The sequence below is a fragment of the Lolium perenne genome, chromosome 6, assembly GCF_019359855.2.
Source record: "Lolium perenne isolate Kyuss_39 chromosome 6, Kyuss_2.0, whole genome shotgun sequence".
In the NCBI taxonomy this organism is placed as follows: Eukaryota; Viridiplantae; Streptophyta; class Magnoliopsida; order Poales; family Poaceae; genus Lolium; species Lolium perenne.
In genome coordinates, this window is record NC_067249.2 from 47,561,953 (window position 1) to 47,576,871 (window position 14,919).

Here is a 14,919-nt window from a genome sequence, read left to right on the forward strand (position 1 = left end):
ACTGAAAGTTATTATGAGAGAGGAAAACATGGTTATATGCATCTTAATAATATTAAATTTCCCCTCTTTATGTTGAGAATCTTGAAGTTACTCGTGTTTTATCTTCCTATGCTTATCACTTTGCTCTTCATGAATTTATTTGTGTACAAGATTCCTTTTCATAGGAAATGGGTTAGAATTAAAAGTATTTCATACTTGCTTTTTGATGCTCTCTTTGCTTCAACTCTCATCCTTATGTGAGCATCATTGAAATTACTGAGCCCATCTTAATGGCTATAAAGAAAACACTTCTTGGGAGATAACCCATGTTTTTAATTTGCTACTGTTTTGTTGTGTCTTGGAAGTTGTTACTACTGTAGCAACCTCTCCTTATCTTTATTTTATTACATTTTTGTGCCAAGTAAAGTCTTTGATAGTAAGGTTGATACTAGATTTGGATTACTGCGTAGAAACAGATTTCTTGCTGTCACAAATTTGAGTTGGTCTCTCTGTAGGTAACTCAGAAAAATCAGCGAAAATTCATGAGTGATCCTCAGATATGTACGCAACTTTCATTCAATTTGAGCTTCTTCATCTGAGCATGTTAAGTGCCTCTAAAAAATTCGTCTTTACGGACTGTTCTGTTTTAATAGATTCTGCCTTTTATTTTGCATTGCCCCTTTTGCTATGTTGAATTGATTTCTTTGTTCCATTAACTTTCAGTAGCTTTGAGCAATGTCCAGAAGTGTTAAGAATGATTGTGTCACCTCTGAATATGTGGATTTTTGATTATGCACTAACCCTCTAATGAGTTTGTTTTGAGTTTGGTGTGGAGGAAGTTTTCAAGGGTCAAGAGAGGAGGATGATACAATATGATCAAGAAGAGTGAAAAGTCTAAGCTTGGGGATGCCCCCGTGGTTCACCCCTGCATATTTCAAGAAGACTCAAGCATCTAAGCTTGGGGATGCCCCCGTGGTTCACCCCTGCATATTTCAAGAAGACTCAAGCATCTAAGCTTGGGGATGCCCAAGGCATCCCCTTCTTCATCGACAATTTATCAGGTCACCTCTAGTAAAACTATATTTTTATTCCGTCACATCTTATGTGCTTTACTTGGAGCGTATGTATGTTTTTATTTTTGTTTTTGTTTGAATAAAATCGGATCCTAGCATTCTTTGTTTGGGAGAGAGACACGCTCCGCTCTTTCATATGAACACTGGTGTTCTTAGCTTTACTTTTAATGTTCATGGCGAAGGTTGAAAACTGCTTCGTTCATTGCTATTTGGTTGGAAACAGAAAATGCTTCATGTGGTAATTGGTATATTGTCTTGAATAATTTGATACTTGGCAATTGTTTTGTTCAAATAGATCATGTTTAAGCTCTTGCATCATGTACTTTGCACCTATTAATGAAGAACTACATAGAGCTTGTTGAAATTTGGTTTGCATGATTGGTCTCTCTAAAGTCTAGATATTTTCTGGTAAAGTGTTTGAACAACAAGGAAGACAGTGTAGAGTCTTATAATGCTTGCAATATGTTCTTATGTAAGTTTTGCTGTACCGGTTCATACTTGTGTTTGCTTCAAACAACCTTGCTAGCCAAAGCCTTGTACTGAGAGGGAATACTTCTCGTGCATCTAAAACCTTGAGCCAAAACCTATGCCATTTGTGTCCACCATACCTACCTACTATGTGGTATTTCTCTGCCATTCCAAAGTAAATTGCTTGAGTGCTACCTTTAAAATTTCATTCCTTGTCTTTGCAATATATAGCTCATGGGAAAATAGCCTTAAAAACTATTGTGATAAAGAATATGTCGCTTATGTATCTTATTTCTTATAAGTTGCTTGTTGAGCGGTAACCATGTTTCTGGGGACGCCATCAACTATTACACCTTTGTTGAATATCATGTGAGTTGCTATGCATGTTCGTCTTGTCTGAAGTAAGGGTGATTTATCATGGTCAAATGGTTTGAGTATGCATATTGTTTGTTAGAGAAGAACATTGGACCGCTAACTAAAGCCATGTATCATGGTGGAAGTTTCAGTTTGGACATTAACCCTCAATCTCTTATGAGAAAATTATCTGTTGTTGAATGCTTATGCATTAAAGAGGAGTCCATTATCTGTTTTCTATGTTGTCCCGGTATGAATGTCCTTAAGTTGAGATCTATCAAAAATGAGAAATCAAATGCGATCTATCTCCTTGGACCTTTGTACAGGCGGCATAGAGGTACCTCTTTGTGACACTTGGTTGAAACATATGTTATGCAATGATAATCCATGTAAATCCAAGCTAATTAGGACAAGGTGCGAGCACTATTGGTATTCTATGCATGAGGCTTGCAACTTATAGGATGTTTTATGCATAACACATATGAATTATTACTACCGTTGACAAAATTGTTTCTATGTTTTCAAAATAAAAAGCTCTAGCACATAAGTAATCCCTGCTTCCCTCTGCGAAGGGCCTTTCTTTTACTTTATGTTGAGTCAGTTTACCTACTTCTTTCTATCTTAGAAGCAAACACTTGTGTCAACTGTGTGCATTGATTCTTACATACTTGCTTATTTGCATTCATCATATTACTTTGTGTTGACAATCATCCATGAGATATACATCCATGAGATATACATGTTGAAGTTGAAAGCAACTGCTGAAACTTATATCTTCCTTTGTATTGCTTCAAAACTTTCTACTAAGGATTTATTGCTTTATGAGTTAACTCCTATGCAAGTCTTATTGATGCTTGTCTTGAAAGTACTATTCATGAAAAGTCTTTGCTATATGATTCAGTTGTTTAGTCATTGTCTTTACCATTGCTTCGAATCACTTCATTCATCTCATATGCTTTACAATAGTATTGATTAAGATCATGATAGTAGCATGTCACTTCAGAAATTATCCTTGTTATCGTTTACCTACTCGAGGGCGAGTAGGAACTAAGCTTGGGGATGCTTGATACGTCTCCAACGTATCTATAATTTCTGATGTTCCATGCTAGTTTTATGACAATACCTACATGTTTTGCTCACACTTTATAATGATTTCATGCATTTTCCGGAACTAACCTATTAACAAGATGCCGAGGTGCCAGTTCCTGTTTTCTGCTATTTTTGGTTCCAGAAAGGCTGTTCGGGCAATATTCTCGGAATTCGACGAAACAAAAGCCAAACATCTTATTTTACCGAGACGGACCCGGAACACCGAAGGAGATACGAAGTGGGGCCACGAGGCGCCCACACCATAGGGCGGCGCGGCCAAGGAGGGGCCCGCGCCGGCCGATGGGGTGGGGCCCTCGTGCCTCTCCTCGCGCCGCCTCTTCGCCTATATAATCCCTCGCGACGCAAAAACCCTACACCAATTGACGAAACTCCAGAAAGACTCCAGGGACGCCACCGCCATCGCGAAACTCCGTTTCGGGGGACAAAAGTCTCTGTTCCAGCACGCCACTGGGACGGGGAATTGCCCCCGGAGTCATCTCCATCGACATCACCGCCATCCTCATCGCCGTTGCTGTGTCCCATGATGAGGAGTGAGTAGTTCTCCCCCGAGGCTGAGGGCTCTACCGGTAGCTATGTGGTTCATCTCTCTCTCCCATGGTGTGATCTTTATGTGATCATGAGCTTTGTATCACTATTAATCTATGAGCTACTCTAGTGATGTTATTAAAGTAGTCTATTCCTCCTCCATGATGTAATGTTGACAGTGTGTGCATCATGTAGTACTTGGCATAGGTTATGATTGTAATCTCTTGTAGATTATGAAGTTAACTATTACTATGATAGTATTGATGTGATCTATTCCCCCTTTCATAGCTATTGTTGACAGTGTGTATGCTATGTTAGTACTCGGTCTAAATTGCAACAGTCTATTATGCACTCTAGAGGTTACTTTAATATGAACCCCGGATGTTGTGGAGCTTGTTTACTCCGGCTTGAGGTGTGCTTTTGTAGCCCTACACAATGAATGGTGTTTGTTATCCAACAAGAGAGTGTAGAAAGTAGCATTTATTTATTCAGTTATGTGATCAATGTTGAGAGTGTCCACTAGTGAAAGTATGATCCCTAGGCCTTGTTTCTAAGCATTGAAACACCGTTTCCAACAAGTTCTGCTACATGTTTGATTGCTGCCATTTTTATTTCAGATTGCAATTACTACTTACAATCATCCATATTACTTGTATTTCACTATCTCTTCGCCGAACTAGTGCACCTATACATCTGACAAGTGTATTAGGTGTGTTGGGGACACAAGAGACTTCTTGTATCGTAATTGCAGGGTTGCTTGAGAGGGATATCTTTGACCTCTACCTCCCTGAGTTCGATAAACCTTGGGTGATTCACTTAAGGGAAACTTGCTGCTGTTCTACAAACCTCTGCTCTTGGAGGCCCAACACTGTCTACAGGAATAGAAGCGTGCGTAGACATCATACCCTTGAATAAAATTCCGACCTCCTCCCAAACCAGCATTTGCGGCATTACCTTGAAAACCATGAGCTACTCCATAGCCATGGCCTCCACGGGCACCACCCAGGTTTTGTCGGCCATGAGCAGCATTGGCACCCTCACCTTGGTATCCCCCACGGCCTTGGAAACCACCACGCCCTTGGAACCCGCCACGGCCTTGGTAGGTGATGCGTGTGGTTGGCACGTCCGTTGGGAACCCCAAGAGGAAGGTGTGATGCGCACAGCGGCAAGTTTCCCTCAGTAAGAAACCAAGGTTTAATCGGACCAGTAGGAGTCAAGAAGCACGTTGAAGGTTGATGGCGGCGAGATGTAGTGCGGCGCAACACCAGTGATTCCGGCGCCAACGTGGAACCTGCACAACACAACCAAGATACTTTGCCCCAACGAAACAGTGAGGTTGTCAATCTCACCGGCTTGCTGTAACAAAGAGTTAACCGTATTGTGTGGAAGATGATTGTTTGCAGAAAACAGTAGAAACGATGTGCAGTAGATTGTATTTCAGTAAAGAGAATTGGACCGGGGTCCACAGTTCACTAGAGGTGTCTCTCCCATAAGACGAACAGCATGTTGGGTGAACAAATTACAGTTGGGCAATTGACAAATAAAGAGAGCATGACCATGCACATACATATCATGATGAGTATAGTGAGATTTAATTGGGCATTACGACAAAGTACATAGACCGCCATCCAACTGCATCTATGCCTAAAAAGTCCACCTTCAGGTTATCATCCGAACCCCTTCCAGTATTAAGTTGCTAACAACAGACAATTGCATTAAGTATTGCGCGTAATGTAACTAGTGACTACATCCTTGAACATAGCACTAATGTTTTATCCCTAGTGGCAACAGCACAACACAACCTTAGAACTTTCTGTCACTGTCCCAGGTGTCAATGCAGGCATGAACCCACTATCGAGCATAAGTACTCCCTCTTGGAGTTACAAGCATCTACTTGGCCAGAGCATCTACTAGTAACGGAAAGCATGCAAGATCATAAACAACACATAGATATAACTTTGATAATCAACATAACAAGTATTCTCTATTCATCGGATCCCAACAAACGCAACATATAGAATTACAGATAGATGATCTTGATCATGTTAGGCAGCTCACAAGATCCGACAATGATAGCACAATGGGGAGAAGACAACCATCTAGCTACTGCTATGGACCCATAGTCCAGGGGTAGACTACTCACACATCACACCGGAGGCGACCATGGCGGCGTAGAGTCCTCCGGGAGATGATTCCCCTCTCCGGCAGGGTGCCGGAGGCGATCTCCTGGATCCCCCGAGATGGGATCGGCGGCGGCGGCGTCTCTGGAAGGTTTTCCGTATCGTGGTTCTCGATGCGGGGTTTCGTCACGGAGACTTTTTATAGGCGAAAGGGCAGGTCAAGAGGCGGCACGGGGCCCCACACTACAGGCCGGCGCGGCCAAGGGGGCCGCGCCGCCCTATAGTGTGGCCCCTCCGTGGCCCCTCTTCGTCTCTCCTTCGGACTTCAGGAAGCTTCGTGAGAAAATAGGCCCCTGGGCTTAGATTTCGTCCAATTCCGAGAATATTTCCTTACTAGGATTTCTGAAACCAAAACAGCAGAAAAAGAATCGGCACTTCGGCATCTTGTTAATAGGTTAGTTCCAGAAAATGCACGAATATGACATAAAGTGTGCATAAAACATGTAGATAACATCAATAATGTGGCATGGAACATAAGAAATTATCGATACGTCGGAGACGTATCAGCATCCCCAAGCTTAGTTCTGCTCGTCCCGAGCAGGTAAAACGATAACACAGATAATTTCTGGAGTGACATGCCATCATAATCTTGATCATACTATTTGTAAAGCATATGTAGTGAATGCAGCGATCAAAACAATGTATATGACATGAGTAAACAAGTGAATCATAAAGCAAAGACTTTTCATGAATAGCACTTCAAGACAAGCATCAATAAGTCTTGCATAAGAGTTAACTCATAAAGCAATAATTCAAAGTAGAGATATTGAAGCAACACAAAAGAAGATTAAGTTTCAGCGGTTGCTTTCAACTTGTAACATGTATATCTCATGGATATTGTCAACATAGAGTAATATAATAAGTGCAATAAGCAAGTATGTAGGAATCAATGCATAGTTCACACAAGTGTTTGCTTCTTGAGGTGGAGAGAAATAGGTGAACTGACTCAACATTGAAAGTAAAAGAATGGTCCTCCATAGAGGAAAAGCATCGATTGCTATATTTGTGCTAGAGCTTTGATTTTGAAAACATGAAACAATTTTGTCAACGGTAGTAATAAAGCATATGCATCATGTAAATTATATCTTATAAGTTGCAAGCCTCATGCATAGTGTACCAATAGTGCCCGCACCTTGTCCTAATTAGCTTGGACTACCTGGATTATCACCGCAATACATATGCTTTAACCAAGTATCACAAAGGGGTACCTCTATGCCGCTTTGTACAAAGGTCTAAGGAGAAAGCTCGCATTTGGATTTCTCGCTTTTGATTATTCTCAACTTAGACATCCATACCGGGACAACATAGACAACAGATAATGGACTCCTCTTTTAATGCTTTAAGCATTCAACAACAATTAATAATTTTCTCATTTGAGATTTGAGGATTGTTGTCCAAAACTGAAACTTCCACCATGGATCATGGCTTTAGTTAGCGGCCCAATGTTCTTCTCTCACAATATGCATGCTCAAACCATTCAACTCAGTGTAGATCGCCCTTACTTCAGACAAGACGAAGATGCATAGCAACTCACATGAAATTCAACCAATGAATAGTTGATGGCGTCCCCAGTGAACATGGTTATCGCACAACAAGCAACTTAATAAGAGATAAAGTGCATAATTACATATTCAATACCACAATAGTTTTTAAGCTATTTGTCCCATGAGCTATATATTGCAAAGGTGAATGATGGAATTTTAAAGGTAGCACTCAAGCAATTTACTTTGGAATGGCGGAAAATACCATGTAGTATAGGTAGGTATGGTGGACACAAATGGCATAGTGGTTGGCTCAAGTATTTTGGATGCATGAGAAGTATTCCCTCTCGATACAAGGTTTAGGCTAGCAAGGCTTATTTGAAACAAACACAAGGATGAACCGGTGCAGCAAAACTCACATAAAAGACATATTGAAAACATTATAAGACTCTACACCGTCTTCCTTGTTGTTCAAACTCAATACTAGAAATTATCTAGACCTTAGAGAAACCAAATATGCAAACCAAATTTTAGCATGCTCTATGTATTTCTTCATTAATGGGTGCAAAGCATATGATGCAAGAGCTTAATCATGAGCACAACAATTGCCAAGTATCACATTACCCAAGACATTTATAGCAATTACTACATGTATCATTTTCCAATTCCAACCATATAACAATTTAACGAAGGAGAAACTTCGCCATGAATACTATGAGTAGAAACCAAGGACATACTTGTCCATATGCTACAGCGGAGCGTGTCTCTCTCCCATAAAGTGAATGCTAGGATCCATTTTATTCAAACAAAACAAAAACAAAAACAAACCGACGCTCCAAGAAAAAGCACATAAGATGTGATGGAATAAAAATATAGTTTCAGGGGAGGAACCTGATAATGTTGTCGATGAAGAAGGGGATGCCTTGGGCATCCCCAAGCTTAGACGCTTGAGTCTTCTTGATATATGCAGGGGTGAACCACCGGGTGCATCCCCAAGCTTATAGCTTTCACTCTCCTTGATCATGTTGCATCATACTCCTCTCTTGATCCTTGAAAACTTCCTCCACACCAAACTCGAAACAACTCATTAGAGGGTTAGTGCACAATAAAAATTAACATATTCAGAGGTGACACAATCATTCTTAACACTTCTGGACATTGCATAATGCTACTGGACATTAGTGGATCAAAGAAATTCATCCAACTTAGCGAAAGAGGCAATGCGAAATAAAAGGCAGAATCTGTCAAAACAGAACAGTTCGTATTGACGAATTTTAAAATGGCACCAGACTTGCTCAAATGAAAATGCTCAAATTGAATGAAAGTTGCATACATATCTGAGGATCATGCACGTAAATTGGCTTAATTTTCTGAGTTACCTACAGGGAGGTGGACCCAGATTCGTGACAGCAAAGAAATCTGGAACTGTGCAGTAATCCAAATCTAGTACTTACTTTTCTATCAACGGCTTAACTTGGCACAACAAAACTCAAAACTAAGATAAGAAGAGGTTGCTACAGTAGTAAAAAACTTCCAAGACACAAAATAAAAACAAAGTACTGTAGGTAAAAATATGGGTTGTCTCCCATAAGCGCTTTTCTTTAACGCCTTTCAGCTAGGCGCAGAAAGTGTGTATCAAGTATTATCAAGAGACGAAGTTTCAACATTACCTTGGGCTTTACCCTTACCTTTCTTATTGTTCTTCTTTCCCTTTGGTTTAGGAAATGTATGAGTTTCCCCCGGTATAGAGGTGAATTTCAGAGTGTCTTCTCCAACATCAATGACTGCTCCCAATAGTTTCAGCAGGGATCTTCCGAGTGTGAATTTTCCTGTTTCAACAACAAGATAATCAATGGATATTGTTCTTCCAAGAATGGTTGTATGCACACCTGCGGCTATTCCTTTAGGAATTATAGTAGAGTTATCAATGAGAGTTATTTCTTCTCCTCCTTCCTCGACTCCCCAAAGTTTCAAATATTTATAAATACTTTCAGGCATAAGACAAAATTCATACATAATATCACAGTAGGCATGGAGAGTTCGATCACCGATGACAATTTTAACGGCAGGATCCCACATTGAGAGTTTAGAGTTCACTAAAACTTGTTCAAGACGATTACGAACGTGGCAATAATTATCATTCAAGCGAGATGTACTTATCTCGAGATTATTTAATCTACTATAAATGCTAGTGAGGACTGAATCAAAGTTATTAGCTGAATCATGTGATGCAACCAACTTCTTTATGGCATTAAAAGCTTGATCCCCATTGCAATGAAGGAAATCTCCTCCCACTAAAGTATCTAAAGCATATCTATAGCGAACCATAAGACCAAAATAAAAATTACTGAGGAGCAAACTTAGAGTCATTTGAGGTTCAGTTTTACGATATGAAGTAAAAATTCTAGACCAAGCATCCTTAAAACTCTCCTCATCCCCTTGTTTAAAAGTGAAAACTAATTCTTCAGGCGAAGAAGTAACAGGTTCAGAGCTAGACATGGTAACAAAAGTAACTAATTTTTTTTTTTTGTATTTTAATATAGAGTGCAAGACAATAAAGCAAACTAGATAGAATAAATGCAAGTAAACTAATTTTTTTGTGTTTTTGATATAGCAAACAAGATAACAAGTAAAGTAAAACTAGCAACTAATTTTTTTGTATTTTGATTTAGTGCAGCAAACAAAGTAGTAAATAAAACTAAGCAAGACAAAAACAAAGTAAAGAGATTGAGAAGTGGAGACTCCCCTTGCAGCGTGTCTTGATCTCCCCGGCAACGGCGCCAGAAATTTGCTTGATGCGTGTGGTTGGCACGTCCGTTGGGAACCCCAAGAGGAAGGTGTGATGCGCACAGCGGCAAGTTTCCCTCAGTAAGAAACCAAGGTTTAATCGGACCAGTAGGAGTCAAGAAGCACGTTGAAGGTTGATGGCGGCGAGATGTAGTGCGGCGCAACACCAGTGATTCCGGCGCCAACGTGGAACCTGCACAACACAACCAAGATACTTTGCCCCAACGAAACAGTGAGGTTGTCAATCTCACCGGCTTGCTGTAACAAAGAGTTAACCGTATTGTGTGGAAGATGATTGTTTGCAGAAAACAGTAGAACAGTATTGCAGTAGATTGTATTTCAGTAAAGAGAATTGGACCGGGGTCCACAGTTCACTAGAGGTGTCTCTCCCATAAGACGAACAGCATGTTGGGTGAACAAATTACAGTTGGGCAATTGACAAATAAAGAGAGCATGACCATGCACATACATATCATGATGAGTATAGTGAGATTTAATTGGGCATTACGACAAAGTACATAGACCGCCATCCAACTGCATCTATGCCTAAAAAGTCCACCTTCAGGTTATCATCCGAACCCCTTCCAGTATTAAGTTGCTAACAACAGACAATTGCATTAAGTATTGCGCGTAATGTAACTAGTGACTACATCCTTGAACATAGCACTAATGTTTTATCCCTAGTGGCAACAGCACAACACAACCTTAGAACTTTCTGTCACTGTCCCAGGTGTCAATGCAGGCATGAACACACTATCGATCATAAGTACTCCCTCTTGGAGTTACAAGCATCTACTTGGCCAGAGCATCTACTAGTAACGGAAAGCATGCAAGATCATAAACAACACATAGATATAACTTTGATAATCAACATAACAAGTATTCTCTATTTATCGGATCCCAACAAACGCAACATATAGAATTACAGATAGATGATCTTGATCATGTTAGGCAGCTCACAAGATCCGACAATGATAGCACAATGGGGAGAAGACAACCATCTAGCTACTGCTATGGACCCATAGTCCAGGGGTAGACTACTCACACATCACACCGGAGGCGACCATGGCGGCGTAGAGTCCTCTGGGAGATGATTCCCCTCTCCGGCAGGGTGCCGGAGGCGATCTCCTGGATCCCCCGAGATGGGATCGGCGGCGGCGGCGTCTCTGGAAGGTTTTCCGTATCGTGGTTCTCGATGCTGAGGGTTTCGTCACGGAGACTTTTTATAGGCGAAAGGGCAGGTCAAGAGGCGGCACGGGGCCCCACACTACAGGGCCGCGCGGCCAAGGGGGCCGCGCCGCCCTATAGTGTGGCCCTCCGTGGCCCCTCTTCGTCTCCTTCGGACTTACGGAAGCTTCGTGAGAAAATAGGCCCCCCGGGCTTTGATTTCGTCCAATTCCGAGAATATTTCCTTACTAGGATTTCTGAAACCAAAAACAGCGAGAAAACAACAATCGGCACTTCGGCATCTTGTTAATAGGTTAGTTCCGAGAAAATGCACGAATATGACATAAAGTGTGCATAAAACATGTAGATAACATCAATAATGTGGCATGGAACATAAGAAATTATCGATACGTCGGAGACGTATCAGCATCCCCAAGCTTAGTTCTGCTCGTCCCGAGCAGGTAAAACGATAACACAGATAATTTCTGGAGTGACATGCCATCATAATCTTGATCATACTATTTGTAAAGCATATGTAGTGAATGCAGCGATCAAAACAATGTATATGACATGAGTAAACAAGTGAATCATAAAGCAAAGACTTTTCATGAATAGCACTTCAAGACAAGCATCAATAAGTCTTGCATAAGAGTTAACTCATAAAGCAATAATTCAAAGTAGAGATATTGAAGCAACACAAAAGAAGATTAAGTTTCAGCGGTTGCTTTCAACTTGTAACATGTATATCTCATGGATATTGTCAACATAGAGTAATATAATAAGTGCAATAAGCAAGTATGTAGGAATCAATGCATAGTTCACACAAGTGTTTGCTTCTTGAGGTGGAGAGAAATAGGTGAACTGACTCAACATTGAAAGTAAAGAATGGTCCTCCATAGAGGAAAAGCATCGATTGCTATATTTGTGCTAGAGCTTTGATTTTGAAAACATGAAACAATTTTGTCAACGGTAGTAATAAAGCATATGCATCATGTAAATTATATCTTATAAGTTGCAAGCCTCATGCATAGTGTACCAATAGTGCCCGCACCTTGTCCTAATTAGCTTGGACTACCTGGATTATCACCGCAATACATATGCTTTAACCAAGTATCACAAAGGGGTACCTCTATGTCACTTTGTACAAAGGTCTAAGGAGAAAGCTCGCATTTGGATTTCTCGCTTTTGATTATTCTCAACTTAGACATCCATACCGGGACAACATAGACAACAGATAATGGACTCCTCTTTTAATGCTTTAAGCATTCAACAACAATTAATAATTTTCTCATTTGAGATTTGAGGATTGTTATCCAATCCTGAAACTTCCACCATGGATCATGGCTTTAGTTAGCGGCCCAATGTTCTTCTCTCACAATATGCATGCTCAAACCATTCAACTCAGTGTAGATCGCCCTTACTTCAGACAAGACGAACATGCATAGCAACTCACATGAAATTCAACCAATGAATAGTTGATGGCGTCCCAGGTGAACATGGTTATCGCACAACAAGCAACTTAATAAGAGATAAAGTGCATAATTACATATTCAATACCACAATAGTTTTTAAGCTATTTGTCCCATGAGCTATATATTGCAAAGGTGAATGATGGAATTTTAAAGGTAGCACTCAAGCAATTTACTTTGGAATGGCGGAAAATACCATGTAGTATAGGTAGGTATGGTGGACACAAATGGCATAGTGGTTGGCTCAAGTATTTTGGATGCATGAGAAGTATTCCCTCTCGATACAAGGTTTAGGCTAGCAAGGCTTATTTGAAACAAACACAAGGATGAACCGGTGCAGCAAAACTCACATAAAAGACATATTGAAAACATTATAAGACTCTACACCGTCTTCCTTGTTGTTCAAACTCAATACTAGAAATTATCTAGACCTTAGAGAAACCAAATATGCAAACCAAATTTTAGCATGCTCTATGTATTTCTTCATTAATGGGTGCAAAGCATATGATGCAAGAGCTTAATCATGAGCACAACAATTGCCAAGTATCACATTACCCAAGACATTTATAGCAATTACTACATGTATCATTTTCCAATTCCAACCATATAACAATTTAACGAAGGAGAAACTTCGCCATGAATACTATGAGTAGAAACCAAGGACATACTTGTCCATATGCTACAGCGGAGCGTGTCTCTCTCCCATAAAGTGAATGCTAGGATCCATTTTATTCAAACAAAACAAAAACAAAAACAAACCGACGCTCCAAGAAAAAGCACATAAGATGTGATGGAATAAAAATATAGTTTCAGGGAGGAACCTGATAATGTTGTCGATGAAGAAGGGGATGCCTTGGGCATCCCCAAGCTTAGACGCTTGAGTCTTCTTGATATATGCAGGGGTGAACCACCGGGTGCATCCCCAAGCTTAGAGCTTTCACTCTCCTTGATCATGTTGCATCATACTCCTCTCTTGATCCTTGAAAACTTCCTCCACACCAAACTCGAAACAACTCATTAGAGGGTTAGTGCACAATAAAAATTAACATATTCAGAGGTGATACAATCATTCTTAACACTTCTGGACATTGCATAATGCTACTGGACATTAGTGGATCAAAGAAATTCATCCAACTTAGCGAAAGAGGCAATGCGAAATAAAAGGCAGAATCTGTCAAAACAGAACAGTTCGTATTGACGAATTTTAAAATGGCACCAGACTTGCTCAAATGAAAATGCTCAAATTGAATGAAAGTTGCGTACATATCTGAGGATCATGCACGTAAATTGGCTTAATTTTCTGAGTTACATACAGGGAGGTGGACCCAGATTCGTGACAGCAAAGAAATCTGGAACTGTGCAGTAATCCAAATCTAGTACTTACTTTTCTATCAACGGCTTAACTTGGCACAACAAAACTCAAAACTAAGATAAGGAGAGGTTGCTACAGTAGTAAACAACTTCCAAGACACAAAATAAAAACAAAGTACTGTAGGTAAAAACATGGGTTGTCTCCCATAAGCGCTTTTCTTTAACGCCTTTCAGCTAGGCGCAGAAAGTGTGTATCAAGTATTATCAAGAGACGAAGTTTCAACATTACCTTGGGCTTTACCCTTACCTTTCTTATTGTTCTTCTTTCCCTTTGGTTTAGGAAATGTATGAGTTTCCCCCGGTATAGAGGTGAATTTCAGAGTGCCTTCTCCAACATCAATGACTGCTCCCAATAGTTTCAGCAGGGATCTTCCGAGTGTGAGTTTTCCTGTTTCAACAACAAGATAATCAATGGATATTGTTCTTCCAAGAATGGTTGTATGCACACCTGCGGCTATTCCTTTAGGAATTATAGTAGAGTTATCAATGAGAGTTATTTCTTCTCCTCCTTCCTCGACTCCCCAAAGTTTCAAATATTTATAAATACTTTCAGGCATAAGACAAAATTCATACATAATATCACAGTAGGCATGGAGAGTTCGATCACCGATGACAATTTTAACGGCAGGATCCCACATTGAGAGTTTAGAGTTCACTAAAACTTGTTCAAGACGATTACGAACGTGGCAATAATTATCATTCAAGCGAGATGTACTTATCTCGAGATTATTTAATCTACTATAAATGCTAGTGAGGACTGAATCAAAGTTATTAGCTGAATCATGTGATGCAACCAACTTCTTTATGGCATTAAAAGCTTGATCCCCATTGCAATGAAGGAAATCTCCTCCCACTAAAGTATCTAAAGCATATCTATAGCGAACCATAAGACCAAAATAAAAATTACTGAGGAGCAAACTTAGAGTCATTTGAGGTTCAGTTTTACGATATGAAG